This window comes from Puma concolor, chromosome A2 (genome assembly GCF_028749965.1).
Source record: "Puma concolor isolate L17-30 chromosome A2, mPumCon1.1.hap2, whole genome shotgun sequence".
NCBI classification, from domain to species: domain Eukaryota; kingdom Metazoa; phylum Chordata; class Mammalia; order Carnivora; family Felidae; genus Puma; species Puma concolor.
Window position 1 is genome coordinate 45,300,375 of NC_141668.1, and position 21,881 is coordinate 45,322,255.

The window sequence follows — 21,881 nt, forward strand, 5'->3', positions numbered from 1 at the left end:
AGAGTTTCTGTAAAGATGAAATGCATGCAGAATACTTAGCAGTTTGGCAGGCACACGGCAAGCAGTCCAGAAAGGTTGGCTCTTACGCCTACCCCTGACGACTCAGCATAGTTACTTCCCCTCCCGTACAACCTCCCCCTTCTCTCCTTCGGTGATAGCTTGTGTTCAGGGCCTCTTTGCTGCACTCCTGGATTGTGGCAGTGGTCTCCTATCTAGTTTCCATGCCACCTGTCTCATCCTACCTGCCTATCTGTCCTGTGAACACCTACTGAATGTCTTTGTAAACCAGCATTTCGTTCACGTCTCTTCGAAAACATCTTTAAAGTCTCTCTCTTCCCACCAGATAAAACCCAAATCCCTCAAATGTGACAATTCAACGTCTGACACAATCTGCTCTCATCTCCCTTTCCAACCTTACCTTGAGCCCCAAATATGAATTACTAATTGCCTCCCATAACCCACCAAGAGCCACCCCCTTCTCTGCTGCATACCTTTCCTTCTCCAGGGGCCATCTTAATTTCCTTTCCTCCATAAAGTCTTGTCTACCTTTCCATCACTACTGACCCATCCCTACAACAAATAAACTCTGCTTACTATTGCCATAGCTCATTTGGCACTTAGTTATAAACTATAACTATGCTCTATGGTCAGTGGGCTTTTGGGGAGCAAAGACTATATTTTAGACTGTTCTAGATTTCTGCCACTTCCACAAAGTAGATGCTCAATAAAAAGTTTGTTGAATGAATGAATAAATGGAGAGACATTAAAATACAGTAAAACCTTGGTTTGAGAGCATAATTCATTCCAGAAACATGCTTGGTATCCAGAGCACTTGTATATCAAAGTGAATTTCAAGAACCACCGGCTCAGTTGTGATCATGTGACATTCGGTGTCACATACTACTCGTATTGCAAGACATTACTCATCTGTCAGTTTAAAATTTATTAGAAATGTTTCCTCGTCTTGCAGAACCCTCACAGAATAAGTTACTCGCAATCCAAGGTTTTAATGTATAGGATATAAGAGGTCAGCATTTTACAATCTAAGAATCACACTCAATGATAAAGACCAAAGGCCCTAATTTATTATTACTATACTAAACTTTTCTACCCTATAAATGCATAAAATGCTATCACTCATAGAAATGATGTTGAGATATATGATTGACATTCCTTTGGGCTATTTCTTGTGGATTAATATTTCAGAGAATTTGGTCAAATCCAAAATAAATGCAAAAAAAAAAAGGTATATTTAACTATCATATTAATCTCATTTCAGGGGCATAATCCTCTGAGATCTATCTACCTTCTACTAAATGTCCAGGGAACAAAGTCCATTAAAGATTATCTAACCTACATACACCAAGCCATCAAATATAATAAGTTAGAGATTCAAACAGATCTTTATTTTCTAAATATATACAAAATACCCCGAAGCCCCTTTTAAACCAATATTCACTGCAAAGGCAAGATAATTTGCTCTGTGCATGGAGAAATTTGATAATGTTTCAACACTGCCCAAATGTCTGAGACATATGCTACCCATCAGACCCCCCAAAAATGTATAAATGCATCTGTTTTTACTCAGAGCCCCCTTTTACCTCTCTATGAAGTGAGCAAAACTGAAAAGTCACAAGGAATAAAAAGACGTCGTAACATACACACACTAATCCCTTAATCCTCTTGCTAGCGCCCAGGGTGTCAGGGCCAAGGACAGTAATGCCGATGCTAATACATGCTGTCTGCGGGAGCTGTCACCGCCGCCCGTGTCCCCAAGTTCTATGTGTCAATACCAGAGGGATTACAGAGAGGCAAAGTACATAACTGAGTAACATTTGTGTCCAACATGGATCCAGTTTCCCTGTGTGTCAGTGAATGCTGAGGAGCCAGGAGCACAGCGATGACACCAGCTGAGCTCTCTGCAGGCAGCTGCGGGGGAAATTCGTGTTGCAACACAAAGTAATGGGCCCAAGAGCCCAGAGAGAACAATTCGGCGGACCTGATCTCCAAAACAGCAGGGCTCGCTTAACTCATACTTCACCAGACAAGTTCCCATACAGGTGAAATCTAACAGGAGGACGTGTTGGCTTTTGAAACATCTGGGTGCTTGGAAACCAACATCAAAAACCACCTCCCCCGCTGTTTGAGCCAGAGCAACCACATAACTGTCTCAGCCTCCCACTGCTCTGTATGGAGAACAACTGCTGGGGGGTTTAGTGAGGCTAAGGGAAGCAAAGGACACAAATGTCCCTGGTATGGCTCCTGCAACTCCTGGAGCTGGCTTGCAAGGTGAGAAAGCAGAACGCACTGCTTGGTGGCCCTTCCCTGACTGAGGGCTACACACCTCTCTCTCTGCTTGGGCTGGGAATGTCCAGGTCAGGGGAGGCGCCACACTTGGCTTATCTTTATTTGAAAACCATCATCTAGGGGCACCCGGGTGGCTCAGTCGGTTAAGTGTCTGACTTCGACTCAGGTCATGATCTTGCAGTTGTGAGTTCGAGCCCCACGTTGGGCTCTCTGCTGTCAGCACCGAGCCAACTTTGGATCCTCTGTCTCCTCCCTCTCTGCCTCTCTCCCACTTGTGCACAGTCTCTGTCTATCTCTCTCTTAAACATAAATACACATGTATACATAAATAAATGGCATCATCTAAGACACCAGTTCTGCCCCACCACATCTTCCTAAAAGCCTCCATTCCCACCCAGCTGGCATTTGGAGGCAAAATGGCAAAATGGATTGGGTCAAGAAGCCAGTGTTCCCGGGAGTCAAGGTTGATTATGGTTAGAAGAATGACAGGGAGGCGATGAAAGGAAAAACTCCTCTCATGCACCAGCTCTGTGATGTTAGGAGCTTCATCGGGCCTCTTGCCTCACCTGGAGAGTGGCGATCATCATGTCTACCACTTTAGTCCAGTGAAGACGGAAGGAGATGATTTATGTAAACAGGACCTGGCATTGTTTCTAGAACTTTGTAGCCACTCGAAAATATGCTATTAACATCCTCTTCCTGAACACAGAGAATTCCCAGAACACGAAATGAGTAGGGACAGTGAGACCAGAGTGGCTGGTCCTAGACTCTACCAGATCCATGGAGTATAAGAAAAAGGCACTCGACCCCAAGGAGAGAAATATTCTAATACCTTCACAGTTGCTCTGACAAATAGGGGCTTCACTTTCCACATCCCGCTGTAGGACATAATGTCACTTTAGCAGGAGGTAGGAGGCCTTAGCCACAGTCCTTTGTGCCTCAAGAGAGAATGGAAAACACAAAGGTTTGGGGGTTCTCAGCCTGTCATAGCAAGTGCTCAGTCAGATTTTCTGGATACTTTGTCTCTTATAAAACAGAAAAATGAGCTGGGAGGGCTGGGCACAGTGGATATCCAGTTTAGGGGAGGGACAAATAGATTAGGGGAAATTTCGTGTAGGTATTAACAAAATTGAGGCTTACTTTAGCCCAAAGTTTGCTTTCCATCACACTATTCCATTTTTTTTTATAAATTTTTTTTTTTAATTTTTTTTTCAACGTTTATTTATTTTTGGGACAGAGAGAGAAACAGAGCATGAACGGGGGAGGGGCAGAGAGAGAGAGAGAGAGACACAGAATCGGAAACAGGCCCCAGGCTCTGAGCCATCAGCCCAGAGCCCGACGTGGGGCTCGAACTCACGGACCGCGAGATCGTGACCTGGCTGAAGTCGGACGCCCAACCGACTGCGCCACCCAGGCGCCCCCACACTATTCCATTTTTAATGTGACAGAGAATACCACGTGTTACGTTTCTTACTAAATACATTGTTTATATTCCAAATCTCTGAGGACCAGTCTAGACGAGGAGTGGGTAAAAGGAAGGACTTGGGGCAAGCCCTGGTCCCCCTAAGTACTGGGAATAACAAGCCAGACATCCACACTTCAGGGCCTCTGGTTCCCTAACTTGCCTGCTGGTCTTTGAAGATGGTCCTCCTTATGACCCCGATGAGGTTAAATGACACAGTGTCATGTAAAGAGAGACTGTGAGAAGCCAGCACCTAGAAATTAGATAAGAGTTCCAGATGGCCTTTGATCCTCTGCCAAGGTTCACATGAGCACCTGTGCTGGGCCAATTTTTGAGAGTTATTCTTGTTACCTTACAGAATCCAACACCAAGATGCCTGCTTGACTTCATCTCTTCCTACTCTCCCCTGGCTTCACACAATCCAGAGCCAACTGGCCTCCGTGATATTCCTTGAAAATGCATGCATGTTCCAACCCCAGGGCCTTTGTACTTACTATTTCCTCTACTCAGAACACTCTTCCCCAGATACCTTCATGGCTTGTTCTTCACATCATTCGGGTTTCTGCTCCTATGTCAACTTCCTGGAAAGATCTTTCCCAATCACTGCATCTCAGATAGCACCATCAGACCTCACCTGCCCCCCCCATCACTTTCACCCCTTAGTCTTTTACCCTACTTTGCTTTAATTCCCAGCAGTTATATATTCTTGTATGTTATACATTCATTTGCATTTGTTTATTGTCTGTCTCTCTCACCAATGTGTAAGCTCCACAAGAGCAGAGGCTTTTCTTGTTTTGTTTATTGCTGCGTCCTCAGTTACTACATGTGACTTACTAAGTGCTCAATAAATATCTGCTGAATAAGGAGAAGAATAGTATTCCTCATATCACAGGATGCTAGAGCTGTAAGGAGACTTATAAACTACATGCTTTCATCCTTTGTTTCACAGAGGAGGTGTCTGAGCCTGCTGAAGGGAAACCGCTTACCTGAGAGCCCACAGTTCCTAAATCTAAGACCATAGGAGACAGGAGAGGTGATCAGCATAAAAAAGCAAACATATCTAGTGTGGAGAAAAAGCAGTTCTTGGGGCGCCTGGGTGGTGCAGTCGGTTAGGCGTCCGACTTCAGCCAGGTCACGATCTCGCGGTCCGGGAGTTCGAGCCCCGCGTCAGGCTCTGGGCTGATGGCTCAGAGCCTGGAGCCTGTTTCCGATTCTGTGTCTCCCTCTCTCTCTGCCCCTCCCCCGTTCATGCTCTGTCTCTCTCTGTCCCCAAAATAAATAAACGTTGAAAAAAAAATTTTTTTTTGAAAAAGCAGTTCTGGCCAAAAAGAAAAAAATTGAAAAAGAAAAAGAAAGGAAGAGAGAAGGAAGGGAAGGAGGAACAATATCTACACATTTCACTGGCGAACAAGAGACTAGAATCCAAATATGTTTAGATAAACCTGAACTAATATTTTATATCTAAAAAAAGTACTTTGCAAATAATATCTCTTTTTCAAGTAGACAGTCTGCATATAGGAATGGCCCCTAAGAGGTCCATCTGTCCATTCATCGTTTCGGTGCCATGGGAATATCCTAACTGCTGAGGTTCATCTAAAGAGCAATTACTACTTGGGGTCAACTCTCCCACGTGCAGCGGAACTCCTCATTCTTTCTTTCTTTTTTTTTTTAATTTTTAAGTGTTTATTTTTAAGACAGAGAGAGAGAGAGAGAGAGAGCACAAACAGGGAAGGGGCAGAGAGAAAGGAGACCCAGAATTCGAAGCAGGCTCCAGGTTCTGAGCCGTCAGCACAGAGCCTGATGTGGGGCTTGAACTCATGAACTGTGAGATCCTGACCTGAGCTTAAGTCAGAAGCTTAACCAAGCCACTCAGGCACCCCAGAACGCCTCATTATAGACAGAACAAGGGAAGGGGGAGGAAAGAGACATTGAACTAGGCGCTCTGCCAGGGGCTTTCAATGGTCTCAGTTAATTTTCATAACGTCCCTGCAACCACTTTCCAGATGAGAAAACTAAATCTCAGAGAGTTAAATGAACAGTTCAAAATCCCACAACCAATCTGTGGCAAAGCCAGGTCACTTAACTTGGGTCAGTCAGTCCAACTCGAGAGCTCATGGCTTTTTCACTCTACTTGGCTGTTCTCTCTAATTTGTAAAGAACTTCAGAGAAGAACCCCTCAGCCCCACTGTGTGTGTTTTCACTAGCTTTTTTACACCCACCCTGAGGCAAGGTTGAGTCACTGGTCTTTTTGAGGCTTCTCAGTTTTCACAGAAGGATCTGATTCTACCACCCAATCATTAGTCTGCAAAAGCATTCAGATTTGGCCACACAGAACACACGCATCCATCAGTATCCCCAAAGCCACTTCTAAATAAACATACAATCCAAGTAAGAGCAGAGCACTTGCTGCGTAACAGCAGCGTTGAAACTCCTGGCCTAGCACGAGGCTGTCCAATTATGCAGGTTTGCCTGGGACCAAGGTGCATCTGGGGATGTGGGATTTTCAGCCCCTAAACTGAGAAAGTTCTGGGCAAACTGGAAATAGTTGCTTACTCTACCCAGCATCCACACTGTCAACCAGACTGTCCCTCTTAAGCCTCCACCCCATGAAGAAATTCTGAGGCCACTATTTTCCTTATATAACATCACACTGTCTTTTGCCCAACTGTTGATTGAAGCTCCATTGATAAAAAATGCCATTTATAGAAAATGGATTAAAACATATGCATTTTATTCACTTTTAAATTTTAGCTTTTAATCCTGGATTCATTGGAGCTCTACAAATACGTACCAATAGATGAAATTTTTTAGCGCTTTCACGTAATTCTTTTCAGGGGATGGGCTTTGGTATTTTGCCCTTCTGTAATATTGAAGACACAGTAACGATACTATTGAATTTAGCAGGGAGGAGGGGAGTGATGAGGACAATGGTCACTATATTGACACTACTCCAGTGTCATCCTTAATCTTCTAGAGAATTTATTTCAGATTTAAGTGCCAGGAAACTTTCTGTCTCCCTTGAGAAACTATATTTTATAAAAATTAGTATTGTATACCTAATGTTGTTTCCCTTCTTATTTTGACCAGCAGGCAACTAATTGCCAAATTTGTTGTTCAGTATTAAAAATTGTGTAAGACTCTTTTGTCTACATATTCACATTTTAACTTACTGCATTTTCCAGATCTTAACTGTTTGTGTACCGTAACAAGATGATAGGTGAGAATAAGATCATTTGTATATTTCATTATAACTTTCACTTTCTCCTTACAAGTGAAGTGGGTATTATTTAGGGGATTTAAAGTTCATGTTGGAATCTGTCAGACAAAAGAGAACTTCTGGTTCAGCACTGGAATGGGAACTTAAGACCAGAGACAGCTGAACAAACATAGAAATGACTGGTTCACAATTTCCTAATTTATTTCAACATTTGTCAACACCTTCTATATATTACCTAGGAAAGGTGGAGAATACCCAACTGAAAGTTTCATGGCTCCCACCCCTAATTCACTCTATTCACATGATCTCGGGTAAAGTAGGAAACAGCCAACAGTAGGTCCTGTTGATCACCAGGTGACAAATAATGAGGCTTAGGACATGCAGTCTTATATTCTCAAGTTACCTAATGGCAGCCTGGTACAGGGCAGGTGATGGGTTTGGAATGGACTCTCAGCCCCAGTGTTTGTCACCAGTGTCACCTTGGTATGTCATCTAAACAGTTCGAGTCTCTATTTGCTCATTGGTAAAGAAGGAATAATAATATCCACCTTAGAGAGTTATTAGGAACACTAATTAAAATCACGCATATGAAAGCATCTCCCCCACCCCCACCCCCAGCCTTACCCCCCTGCACAGTGCTTGGCATAGAGTGAGACCTTAAAAAAAAAAAGGTCTTAGTTGTTACTACAGAAAAGTTAATCCTCAGACTGACAGGGTTCACACTGTCCCTGGCAGTGACTGGAGATTTTATCATAAACCTCTGGCAGCGTTGTCTAATATAACTTTGGCCACTTTTGCTCATTTGTTAAAGGATACTACGCAGGCCCAAAGCAGAGGCCCCACATTAAAGCGGTTATTATAGTGGGTCACTGGGGTTCTTTTTCCCCAGGCAACAATGAAACTGCATTAACAAGCATTCACCAGGGTAAACCATAGGCGAGGAACATTAGAACTTTGCAAAAATAATAAACTCTTAAAGAGATACGCTGCTACCCAGGCCAGCCTTTGGTGATTCTTGCTTTTTGCAGATACCTCTCAGATTTTGTTAGCTAAGGACACGTTGCCTTGTTCTGTCCCTCTCACCTCCGGCTCACTTCCTTCCTGTCTCCATTCATCATCCTCCCCTGACTGAATTCGATATTCTGTGAGCTTTCCCACCACATCACCCTCTCCAAATTTAGGTGCTGAAAGAGGCAGGATAAACAGAACTGGTTACAAAGTTAGCCTCATTCTTGAGATCACAGATTCCACCACCAGAAACAGAGAGACCAACAAGGAAGATCAATAAGGTCAGGGCTCCTGAATCAACAGCTGGAAGCATCAAAATGCTTCTGAAATGCTCCAGGCTAGAGATTCAAAGAGGGAAGGGAGAGCGCCAGGAAGCAGAATGGCAGAGCACCTCCAAATAAGCTCGGTTCCAGGGTATGATTTGAATATGTGGAGCCTTCAAGCACAAATTCGCAGAGCTGACTCTTAAAGGTTGTTTGGGCCAGCCCTGATTTGGTAGATAAATCAATCTCAGAAAATTTTCACTAGCAGAGAAATGAAACCTGCCTGAGAGGCAGCCCACACCCCTTTTGTAAGAACTATACAAACTGGCCTGCAGTTCCTCTTTCATATTGAAACTATCTCTGTATTTAATGAGCACCTGTTGCGGTGTTGTGCTTTGGGCAAAGGGGGTGCAATGGGGAATTCTGAAACAAGAGACACATTCCCTGTCCTCGTGAAGCTTACAGTCTAGATGGGGAGACAGACATTACTCAAACTTGACTGATGGGCATGGGATAAGTACTCTGAAGGAAGGAGAAAGGATAGTTCCATGGCACTTAGGCCGTAGGGAAGGGGACAGGGGAGAGGTAGCTGGAAATCCTCTCTGTTAGAGCATTACCCTGGGGGCACGTGGGTGGTTCAGTCGGTTAAGCGTCCAACTTTGGCTCAGGTCATGATCTCACAGTTCGTGGATTCGAGCCCTGTATCCCGCGGGCTCTGTGCTGACAGCTCGGAGCCTGGAGCCTGCTTCGGATTCTGTGTCTCTCTCTCTCTCTCTCTCCCCAACTTGTGCTCTGTCTCTTTGTCTTTCAAAAACATAAATAAGTGTTAAAAAAAACATTTTTTAAAAATAGGAGTTAACCCTTGAATGGGGGTAGGGACCAAGGCCATGCCAGAAAAAACAGCTCGTTCTTTGTGGCAGGAGGGATCATGATGCACTCAAGGAAGCAACAGATAGCCCACATGACTTCAATGTAAGGCAAGTGAAAGAGCCAGTAGGCCATCCAAAGGATTTTGTCTTTATTCGCTAAGTGGTGGGAACAATTCAAGGTGTGTGTGTGTGTGTGTGTGTGTGTATGTGTGTGTGTGTGTGTTGGATGCAATATATGCACCTACTCATATTCCTGCCTCAACTCTCTCCCCGACCCCTGGCTACTTACTTTTGGGGAGCCTTAGATGACACAGCCATGGGAGCTGCCACCTCACCCCTAGCACCAGCCACTTTCTAAGCTCCCCCTGCCCCCCACTGCATGCATGTCAGGCTCCAGCATAGGCTCCAGCAATGGCCCCGGCTGGCTTAGTCCTGCCAGTTGGCCCCTATGGAGGCTTTGCCTCCTCCCGCCACTTCTGGGACCAGAGGAAACTCCATGTCTTAGGACTGGGGTCTGACTTCTGTAGGAGCTGCATCCAGAGGAGATGGGAAGGAATCAACAAAGAAATTCTTTCACCCTGCTTATCCTTCCTCTTATGGAATGTCAGAGTCCTGCTGGTTCCACATGGCTTGTCTGGAGATGCCCAGCTGATTAAGCCACTACCTGGGTCTCTTTGTGGAGCTGTACTAGCCTCATAATCACACCATCATCTCCTATTTCCTTCCTTTTTTCCATACCTTACTTCTCTTCTACCTGGCTCTTTGTTCCAGACCTCCAACAAAGTTCTGCCTCAGGCTCTGTGTTCTGGAGAAATTGTGTTATGTAGGCGTGTGTGTGTATGTACATGTGTATGCATCCAGTGTATCTGGTGAGAAGAGAAGGAGATGGGACCATGACAAAGTCATGCAGAGTCAAAACATTCATGTTTTGTAAAGGTCACATGTGGCCGCATATGGTGAGTGGAATGGGGTGCTGAAGGCAATGGCAGTGGTCCAGGTGAGAGGTGATGTTAACTTGGCCTCCTTGTTCCCTGTTAGTTCTTTCAATGTTCCAAGATAGTAGTTGCCCGCCTGTGAAGCCTTCTCTTCAAGTTAAATACTTGAGCTCCTTCAAGAGCCTTCTGTTCACGCTCATCTGCAGAGTTAGCTTGTCAATATTCGTCTTAACATGTGTTTCCTGGAACTGTATGCAATAGTCCAGGTATCCTCTGACCAGCCAGAGTAGAAAGAATTGTCAATTCCCTCTTCCAGACAGCATATTCCACCAACATGGCCCTAGTACTGAACCACCATTTCCTTCCCGGATGCGCTTCAAGTCTTAGAGCCACAGCACCAGTTCTGGAGTCAAAGACACCTTGCTCATTCTCTGCTTGTATCCTAGTTACTGCTATTTTTGTTGTTGTTGTTTTAACTGGCATGTTGGGCCTTGTATTCATTCCAATTAAATTCCATCCTATTGCGTTTGGCCCATTGCCCCAGCCTGTTGCAAGTTTGAAAGGAGATACCTTGTAGCGGTGAAGAGGCAGGGGCTCAGAAAGCAGACAGTCCTGGCTCCAGTCCTGGCTCCTTCTCTTATTAGGTGTGTGATTTGTGGGTATTGTTTTAAGTTCTCTAAACCTAAATTTACTCATTGAGGAGATGGGTGGAAAAAGAGTACTGCCCTCTTAGTCAGTTTCTGTTGAATAATAACAAACATTCTCCAAATTTCAATGGCATACAGCAACCCATTTATTTTTACAGTCATGGGTCCACAGATTGGCTGTGATCTGGCAACCAGGGCTGGACTCAGGCTCCCAGTTGCATTCGTATCTGCTTTACCTGAAGTCCAAACTGGTACGTAGGCTAAAGGGCTAGAGACTATCTGGGGCTTGCTCTTCATATGCAGATCACAGCAGTGAAAGAAACCAAGCCAAATGCCCCAAAGTCACATAAACTGTTCCTTTGATGTCTGCTAACATCCCATTGGTCACAGCAAGTCTCTTGGCCAAAGCAAACATCGGTGGGGTGGGAGCTCACACTCTGCCTACACTAATACTGCAAAGTCACATGGCAAGGGGAAGGATGTATAATTTTGTAACCAGAAGAGAGGGAGGAATTGGGAAGTATCGTCTTATTTTCCATCATTACCTTCACTGGCCTATTGTAGGGAATACCCAGGTCAGGTCTGTGAAGGGCTCAGCACAATGCCCCGCAGAGTCAACATGAGGTAAGTATTAGCCATCATCACTGTTTGTTCCCAAGCTGTCACCCAACATTCTCACCAGTCTTTCCAGATTTAGGTCATTCAGAGCCACACCTGTCCTCTTTAACTGGCAAATTCTTTGCCACTGATATAATTCATTGCAGTCTGATGCAGAAAAGGTGCCCTGCTGCCAGAAGCCTGGGGAAATGAGCAGTGGTAAAGAACAGCCAGCCCCAAATAGGCAGAGACTACATGAGGCAACCATGCCTCCCTTAGGCTTCTGCGACATCGAAGACCCCTTCTTGCATAAGTAGGATGGGCATCAGGGAGAAAGGGCAGACTTTTGAGAACTTTAAGAATTTTTCAGGAGATAGGTGCCTCGGTGGCTCAGTTGATTGAGTGTCCGACTCCTGATTTCTGCTCAGGTCATGATCTCACAGTTTGTGGAATCGAGCCCTGTGTTGGGCTCTGCACTGGCAGAATGGAGCCTGCTTGGGATTCTCTCTCCCTCTCTCTCTGCCTTTCCCCCGCTCATGCCATTTCTCTCTCAAAATAAATAAATAAACATTTTTTTAAAGAACTTTTTTTAACGTTTATTTATTTTTGAGACAGAGAGAGACAGAGCATGGATGGGGGAGGGTCAGAGAGAGAGGGAGACACAGAATCTGAAACAGGCTCCAGGCTCTGAGCAGTCAGCACAGAGCCCGACGTGGGGCTCGAACTCACTGACCACGAGATTGTGACCTGAGCAGAAGTCGGATGCTCAACCGACTGAGCCACCCAGGCACCCCGAAATAAACATTTTTTTAAAAAAAGAAGTTTTCAGGAGAATTTTGCCACTAACATGTTTTTAAAAAAAAGCCCCATATTATCACCTAGATGACTTTTTCCCAACTGGAAATGAGGAGAAAATTGGCAAATCGGCAAAGAAGAAAAAGTGACTTATCTCAGACTAAAGTGAGCCTTCTCTCACCAGCTTGCTTTTGAGGTATCACCTGACTGGAAGCACTCCTGGATGGTTCAACTGAAATGTTTATGACAAGAGAGCAATTTCTCAATACAATTTTCACTCTTGTATTTATAATAGAAAAAGTAATAGATAAACATATGAAAAAGGGCTCACTCTCAATAGTCTTCAGGGAAATGTAAATTAAAACCACAATGAGATACTGCGGCACACCCAGCAGATTGGCTAAAATAAGAAAAACTGACAGTAATAAGTGAAGGTGAAAATGTAAAGCAACTGGAATTGTCAAGCACATCCCAGTGGAAGTGCAAATTTATACAACCATTTTAGAAAACTGTCTGGCAGTAACTGTTAAATCTGAGCATACACACACCCTACGATCCAACAGTTTTCCTCCTCAGTATACACCTCTCAAAAATGCTTACATATGTGCACCACCAAATAAGAATTTTCAAAACAGCATTATTCATAATAACTCCAAATTGGAAACAACATAAATTTCCATCAACAGTAGAATGGATGAATAAAGTATATGATACATGATGAAATATACCATATGTCAACTAAAATTAACAAGATACTCTACATGCAACAATATGGGTGTATTTAAATACGATGTTGAATAAAAGACACCAGATGTAAAAGACAACACAGTGGGGACACCTAGGTGGCTCAGTCAGTTGAGGGTCTGACTTTGACTCAGGTCATGTTTCACAGTTCGTGAGTTCAAGCCCCACATCGGGCTCTGTGCTAACATCTCAGAGCCTGGAGCCTGCTTCGGATTCTGTGTCTCCCTCTCTCTCTGCTCCTGCCCTGCTCTCACTCTGTCTCTCTCTCTCTCAAAAATAAAACATTAAAAACTTAAAAAAAAAAAGACAACATAGTGTATGATTCTATTTATATAATTTTTAAATAGGTTAAAAATGACCTCTCCTCTTAGGAGGGATAATAATTATCTATGGAGATCAGAGAGGGGTAGAGACTGGCAGGGGACATGAGGACATTCTATTTCTTGACCTGGATGGCAGCCATATTGGTAATACGGGCTGGATTGTATCCCCCAAAAGATATCCACCTGGAACCCCAACCTTATTTGGAATAAGGGTCTTTGCAGATGTAATTAAGGTAAGGATCTGACGAGAAATCACCTGGATTAGGGTGGGCCCTGAAGCCCACGATGGATGTCCTTATAAGAAATGGAAAAGGAGAAGACACACAGACACAGAGTGGAGAGGGTCATGGGAAGACTCCTGTGAAGACAGGGTCAGAGATTGAAGGGATGCCACCACCAGCCAGGAAATGCTTGCAGCCACCAGAAGCTGGAAGAGGCAAGGAAGGATTCAGTCCAAGAGCCTTCAGAGGAAGCATGGTCCTGCTGAGGACCTGGATTTCAGACTTCAGTCTTCCAGATCTGTGAGAGAATACCTTTCTGTTGTTTTACACCATCGTGTTTGTGGTAATTTGTTATTGCAGCTCTAGAGAACTAGTACAGATTTTGGTACTAAGGAGTAGGGTGGTGCTGTAGCCAATGCCTACAAATATGGAAGTGGCTTTGTAATTGGATAATAGGTGTAAGCTAGAAGAGTTTTGAAGCAAAAGATAGAAAAAGCCTAGGTTGTCTTGAAGAGATGGTGGAAATATGGGCTTTAAAGGTGATTCTGGTTAAAGCTCAGAGAGAAGTGAAGGTCAAGAAAGGGAAATCTCTAACCTCTTAAAACTACGTTTGTTATCATAAATAGAGTCTTGAACGAAAGGCAAACCTTAAAGGTACTTGTAGGGAGGGACATGTCTTTAGAAACCGGAGAAAAAGCAACCCATGTATAAAGTATGAAAAAAGTTGGCTGAATGGAGTTCTGCTGTTGGGTGGAGGGTAGAACTTGTGAGCTGTGAACTTGGATATTTAGTTAGCAGAGGAAATCTCCAGGCAAAGTGTAGAAGATGCAGCCTGGTCATTCCTTGCTGCTTATAGTGACATTCAAGAGGAAAGGGATAAATTGAGGAAAGGAACTGCTAAGCAGCACCTGATGATACGAGAGGTTCTTGGTGTATCCATAGGAACTAACACAACAGGCATGCTGTGCTCGCTTTGCAATGTACTCATCAAGCTGGTGCTTACAAGTTATATACTTTTATGTACATGTGTTACACTTACATTTTTTTAAAGGGCAATACAAACTCATGGCTGAAAAATTAGGAAATAGACAAGCACAAGTAAGAAAAATGTTTAAATTTAAATTTAAAAAATTTTCACTACCCATATTTCTAATACCTAGAGACAACACCTGTAACATTTTATTTTATATGTATTAAGATTTTCTTCTACATGGTTTTTTTATATTTCTACATATATTTTTGCCAAAATGTGAAATGTCTTATCACACATTCTGACCTATTGGCTACTTTTTTCTCTTAACGATGTATTTATTGGCAGATAATTTTTCCAATAAATATACTCCTATAGGTCACTCTCAAGGCACAAGATAGAAAAATCCTAGGCTGCCTTACCATCAAAAAGATGGTAAGTGCTTTACAGATTTACACAGATTTCACAGTAACATGCTTTATTCTTGTTATTTTAGTTGAATGTCCTTCTTTAAATGTATTCAGGAATATAGACATTTATAAAGTTAAAAAAAATATCTTATTCCTTAGGGTAACTTATTTAAATTTGCACTTCTTTGATTATAAGGAATATTAAATACATTTTCATATTTGTATTGCCATTTCTATTTCTTCACTGTGAACTGCCTATTAATAGCCTTTGCCCCTTTATTTCTATTATAGTGTTTATTTTTTTCTTATAAACTTGTGATGATTCTTTACATATTGAAGATAGTAATTTCCTATTTGTCTGATATGTTATAAATATTTTTCTCAGTTTTACTATTTGCTTTTCATTTTGTTTATGATAACTTTTTATGCATAATTTTATATTCATGTAGTTCCATATCTAAACATTTTTCATGGTTTCTGTCTTGGGGTAATGCCTGAAAAGACCCACCACATACCCAGATTACATGAATAGTTAACTAAGGTTTCCTCTAGTGCTTTTATGGTATGCTTATCTTTTTGATTTTTGATCTTCCTGGGATTTCTTTCAGTGTATGGTGAGAGGTAAAGGATTAACTTGCTTTTTTAAGTAAAAATTATTCTAGCATCATTTATTGGATAATCCTTCATTCACATTATTTTTAAATGCTCGGTTTTTTCCCCCAGGTACAGAAAATAGACATATCCTTGCTTTGGGGGTCCATTTAGTTATTCCATCTATTCTGTTTCAGGTTCTGCATGTTTATTTGAATGCAACTTTATGTTTCAATTTACTACCTTTCACTGTAAGGTTCCCCTCCAATTTCTTCCTTTTACATATGTTTTTGTTATTCATGTGCACCTATGCTTGCAGATAAACTTTAGAAGTTACAAAACCAAATCTATTTGCATTTCAATTGTCCCCTCATCTGAGGTGGATATGTTCCAAACCCCTAGTGGGTGCCTGAACCCATGGATAGTGATGAGCCCTATGTATACTGCTTTTTCCTATACATACAGACCTTTGATGAGTTACATTTGTGAATTTGGCACAGTACGAGATGAACAGCAATAACTAATAAGATAGAACAGTTATAACAATATGCTATAATAAAGGTTATGTGAAAATGCTGCTTCTCTCCCTCTCAATATGTCTTATAGTACTGTACTCACCCTTCTTGCCATGAGGTAAGCTGATAAAATGCCTACGAGATGAGGTGAAGCTGGGCGGATGATGTAGGTATCGTGGCATAAGTTCGGTGACTGACTGTCTGATGATTCATCAGAAGGAGGATCATCTGCTTCTGGGACCGCAGTTGATGGTGGGAAACTGAAACTATGGAAAGTGAAACACAGATAAGAGGGTACTACTGTAGATTAATTTTGTGGAGAGCTGCCATCTTCTTAATAAAGACAGAGTATTCAGGAACAGAAATGCTGAGTATCTGGGGAAACGGTAACAAACACACCTGCGCGACTGATGGAAAGTATTCCTGTAGAATCCTGTAGAAGCAGAGAGACGGATGATACTGCATCATTAGGCTGTGGCCAGACGGCATTTAGATTTCTCTTAGAAGCAGTACAAAGCACTTTTAAGAAAAGTTAGTCTCACAAATGCACATACACTAATGAAACTGGAGAGACACAGGATGCAAGAGACTGACGGGGGGGGGGGGGGGGGGGCGCAGTGGGGAGGTGGCGGAGGGGGGGTTGCTCCTGCACTGGTTTCAAGGCAAAAGGAATAAAAGGATCACAGAAGTCGGGACCTGGGGCCTCTCTGCAGGTGTGAGGAGAGAGAAAGGAGGCTCTTGCAAGATTGCTGATCTGTCAGGCTCCTCTGACAGGGAGAAGCCGCTGCCACCAACAGAAACCACGAAGTCAGGAAATAGCTCCTAAAAGGCAAGGGAGATGCCCAGCTCAGGTTTAAACAGGCTGAGATCAAGAGATGGTGTGACTTCTATGTGGAAATGTTCTGAAGGTGATTATAGATCCTTCCTGAGAGTGAGAATTGCAGAAAACAGAGAACCTGGTACACAGGAAACCCTTGATACATGTATGACGTTGAACGGAATAAGCGGTAAGTTTGATAGGATGTGAGAGCTGAAAACCACGTTGCAGAAGAGGGAATATTCACGGAGCGTCCCTAAATCTTGTTGAATACTTTATTTACAGGACAGAAGGAAAACTAGAGTCAGAAGAGGAAGCAGGTAAAACAAAGCAGCAAATAAGCAAACCAGTGGGTAGGATGGTTGTGAGTGTAAGCAAATATTGCCAAACATTATCTAATGATGACTTAAGGTGAACACAAATGCACAAATGCAGGTTTTAAGTCACCTCATTTGATCCTTGTAACAATTATGAGGGTAGAAAATGCTAGAATGCTCCCACCAGCGAAGAGTGGCTCTAATTCATCCAAAATTTGCACAGCTCATTTGAGCCCCATCATTTGTATTTGAGAACATGACTTCACGTCTACGCAGCCAGCAAGAAAGAAAAATATCAATTTAAATAGGATTGTCATGGGGACAGAATGTGTGGACTGCTCAGCGCAATCTGTAGAGAACCCTCACCTCATGGTTTATCATTGTTGTAACAGGCTGTGTGCACAGATATGTACATAGAACATGGTGAGCAATTCAAGGGATTTTCAAGGGTAATCTTGACTCTGCATGATTTTTGCCCTTGGCAATGACTTCCATATTCTAATTCTTTCATGACACAACTTCACTCTAACTTGGTCCTTTCACATAGTTTTTATCATGTCATTTTATTACACTCAAGTTGCCATGATCCCATTATCTGAGCTCAGCCTTAGAGTTCTAGGTAGAAATTTCACACAGATCACATAGATGGAAAGGATGTAGCTGGGACTCACACTCATATCTATTGTCCACAGACCGTTTCATCACTACTGGAGGGGGAATAATACAGTGGCTAAAATAATGGACTCTAAAGTCAAGCTGTCTGTGTTCAAATCTTAGCTCTACCAGGTTTCATCTGTGTGATCTTGGGCAAAATACTTAATCCCTCTGAGCTTCAGGGATCCCAGCTGTAAAATGGGGCTGAGAATAATACCTAGCCCATGAAATTGTGTTTAGGTAATTGTTAAAAGAGTTTGATATATGTGAAAAGTTCAGAACACTGTAGCTATTAATTTTAATTAGCACTCCACAGAATTTTCCATCTGGTTAAGTAGTTGGATAATTTACTCAAATACATACAGCTAGTAAGTGGCTGAACTTAGACTCATAGGCTTCTTGACCAATTCAAAATCGTGTCTACTATTTTATCTTTGCTCAAACATGTGTATACTCAAGGTAATGAGCTATGTCCAGTTTGGGTAACAATATATATTTGGCAAAAAGCAAAGACTGCTTAATTTAATTTATTTTCATTAGTGCAGGCTTTCTGTGGGGCATGTTTAATATAATTGTACACACACACACATACATACACACAAATACATTATTGTGTATGACTGACATGTTACTGATCATACCACTAAAAGCTATTCTAGGGCCACTAGGAAGAGTGAAGAGTCCCCACAACCAGTTAACGACACAGGCCCTCTTGTACAAACTCCCAAGTCTGAAGAATGAAACCAATAATGAGTACCATTTAGTGGGAGCCTATGGTATGCTAAGCTCTTTATAAATATTATCTCTAAGTTAAGTCTCATCACTCCTATTTTACAAAGAGGAAAAATGGGGCCTAGGGAGGTTGTATGGCTTCTTGCAGGTCAACCTACTAGTAAGAGATGAAATGAATATCCAAGTCCGGGTCTAATTCCAAAGCTCTTATTCTCCCCTCCTCAACCATGCTGCTTCAACCAAAGCTAACAGAAATTAAAGAAGAAATTAAATGGTTAGGATTTATAGATGATGAACCACCATAAAAATTCACTGTTGTGCACTTTAAAAGGGGGAAAGCTAGCCAGTTGAACATTGGTTAAGGGAATGCTTTTACAACAAATACATTTTTTCCTTTTTTCATGTTGTCCCAAAACAAGAGAACAAAGGGTCAGTCCAAGTTCATGGCAGGTAAATTTAGGAAAAAAAAAATATTTTTTCCTCTCAGCATGGAGCCTCTCTATGGAATTCCATATTTGCAGAGCCAAATTTCAGAGTTATAGTTTTTAAAGGCATTTGGTTTGATTTAATGCCCAACACCAATGCTGGCTGTTGACTGGGCAAAGATTAGAGTAACCAAGTCATGCACTTCGGGGCTTCAGCTGGTTTCTGCTGAGGCCAAAGAGGGAATTTTCTTCTTTCTGTCACTTTTGCCATCTGTCACAGAACCCAAGAATCCAGAGGTCCCCCCACTGTCTTGTGGGGTTCCAGGTTCCCAGCAGGGCCAGTGTGTCATTGACAACCCACCCAACCAAGGCCCAAAGACTCAGTACCCACAGAAGTAGCTAATCCAGTCACTCAAGGGTTACCCCCTCTAAACCCCCAGCCACAAAGTGAAAACAGAGCAGGGTCTTTGTTTATTGATTTGCCTAGGACCCTCTGACTGGCAAAAGAAGAAAAAAATTACCCGGCACAAAATAAATGTTCGATTTCTTTTATGTAAACAAGATCAGGACCAACTTGGCTGTACAAAGCAATTCTTTGCATGTAAAGCAAAAAATAGCTCCCCTGAGGAGGAAGGAACCCCAGCCCTACTCAGCCTTCTCTCCACCCTTCCCCCCAACCCTTTTCGGTTACCACTGCTTTTCCGCCAATGAATGTCTTATTCAGGGTCCCTGTGCGGGAGTCACTGCAGGCAATGAGCTCACCCCCTCCCCATCACCCTATTCAAAATGTTTTCTGATCAAGATAAAGGCTATGGAGTCTATGCTGAAAGTCAGTATTATTGCAAATTATCTCCATAAAAAGGAAAAACGTTTATCCAAAAATCGCAGTCTCCTATTTCTTTCTGTGGGGCTCTGACCAGTCCCAAACTGCTTTTATGTGGGTTTAGAAGTGGACCAAAGGGAGAACTAGAAAAAACAAAACAAAACAAAACAAAAAAACTCCAAACTTTTTTTTGTCAAATACCCAGATGGTGGATGGCAATTTGGATGCTAATCCCTTAAACAAGGGTCTCAAAAACTTAGTTCATCTTTTGGGACCAAGGAAGTTAATCCTAAATCCTTGTTCAATCTTTATTCATGCCAAACTCCAGTGACTTAAGCAAAACATCTGCCAACTTGGATCACATGACTCGGCTTCACTAGCCAGTATATCTATGGATAGGAACGTTTTAAGGAAAACAAAAATCTAGCTGAACCTTCACCCAAAACTCAACGCCAACACAAACGAAGACACTCAAATTTCAGAAGACCTGATTTCCTGTGGAAAAGGGGCTGCTTTCATTTTTATATAGGTCCCATTTTCTTAGTGCATTCAAAATGAAGGCAGGACAAATCTCTCTGGAAAACCCAGTTCCCTTACAGTGACACCAAGCCAACTGGGCATCAGGCATTTAGAGGAGAGGATATTAGTGATGCTTCTAAAGCTTTAACTGTTAGGGAAGCATCTGGGTTCATAAGGTTTCACGTTATTGAGTGAATGCAAAGGAGATAGAAAAGAAAGGATTCTTGTACCTGATGCACTATTTCTCCCACTGAGGACCCAAATTCTAGGGGAAGGCTCTGAGAGCATTTAAATGCCCACTGACTAAGGATGCAAATGCAAGAATTTTTTCTTGGACGTACTCAGTATGAAAAATCCTCCACAAGAACACATGGAGCACTCATGAGAATAAAAATGGGGCCATGGTGGTGTCAACACTATCTTTCCTTCCTGATTGCTATGATTTCATCACTTGGTAAGGAATGCCCCAGGAACTGAGTGTCCTTATTCAACAGGACAGGAGGGGACACAGGGGCATACCCTCTCCTACCTAATCCTGCCCTGTCCCGACCATCGTGGTGCTCAGGGGAGAGCTCTTGGGTGTGGAAAGAGGCAGGTATAAGAAACAAATGACCAAGTCTTATAGGGTCCCATGCAGAGTCCTAGTACCCTTACAGCTCCCCGCAGGCCTTGAGTGAACTTGTGGCAACTCAATTTTTCTAGGTAGTAATGAGAACAGCCTAAGAAAATGAGCAAGAAGAGCTAGTGAAATGTGTGTTCAAATAGAGATGCATTTATAGCCTGACTTACTCCGCCAAGGATTTTAGGGTGCAGTGACTTCATCCTCAAAGGCCCAGATGAAGCTCTTCATAATGGTTGACTCAAATAGAGGATTCCAAACAACCACAGGACAAAATTGGGGAACAAGTCAACAGGCCCACCTGGATGCAAGCCTTTGGTGGAAAATGCTCTGATGGTTAAGACTTTTCTGTATTTGGCATTTCCACCTTAGTACAAACTATGTACCACAGATGGGGACTTCTTTTCATTCACTATGACGTCTGTCTTACCCACAGGCTACAAACCAACTATCTTCAAGGCCAATCTCATCTAAGGTTTGCCAGAGGGGAAGGATCTACGGTACCATGGATATGAAAGGTGAGAATTATTATCAAGTGATATATGGCATCCACCCGTTTCGTATCAAAAAGCTGCAAATCTCTAAGGCAATTATTAGGAGACAGGGCAATTTGAATTAGAAAAAAAATTGGAATTTTAGACTTTATAAGAAGTAGATTTTATTTTTTATTTTATTTATTTATTTTTTTATTTTTTATTTTTTTTAAATTTTTTTTTTCAACGTTTATTTATTTTTGGGACAGAGAGAGACAGAGCATGAACGGGCGAGGGGCAGAGAGAGAGGGAGACACAGAATCGGAAACAGGCTCCAGGCTCTGAGCCATCAGCCCAGAGCCCGACGCGGGGCTCGAACTCACGGACCGCGAGATCGTGACCTGGCTGAAGTCGGACGCTTAACCGACTGCGCCACCCAGGCGCCCCGTAGATTTTATTTTTTAGAGGAGTTTTAGATTCACAGAAAGATCAAGCAGAAAGTAGAGAGTTCCCATGTACTCTCCCCTGCCCCCACATATGCACAGTCTCCCCTTCTATTAATATCTCCCACCAGAGTGGTACATTCGTTCAATTGATGAGCCTACACTGACACATCCTCATTACCCCA

The 21,881-nt window shown here is 42.6% G+C and overlaps 1 long non-coding RNA gene across 1 annotated transcript in view; it reads right to left on the bottom strand.

Moving 5' to 3' along the window:
- Positions 1-15,293: 15,293 nt before the first annotated feature.
- LOC147583138 (uncharacterized) overlaps positions 15,294-21,881 on the bottom strand; it is a 64,057-nt gene continuing 57,469 nt past the window's right edge. The window contains exon 3 of the long non-coding RNA XR_015242884.1: positions 15,294-16,140. This is a non-coding gene — a long non-coding RNA (uncharacterized LOC147583138). The remainder of the gene's footprint in view (positions 16,141-21,881) is intronic.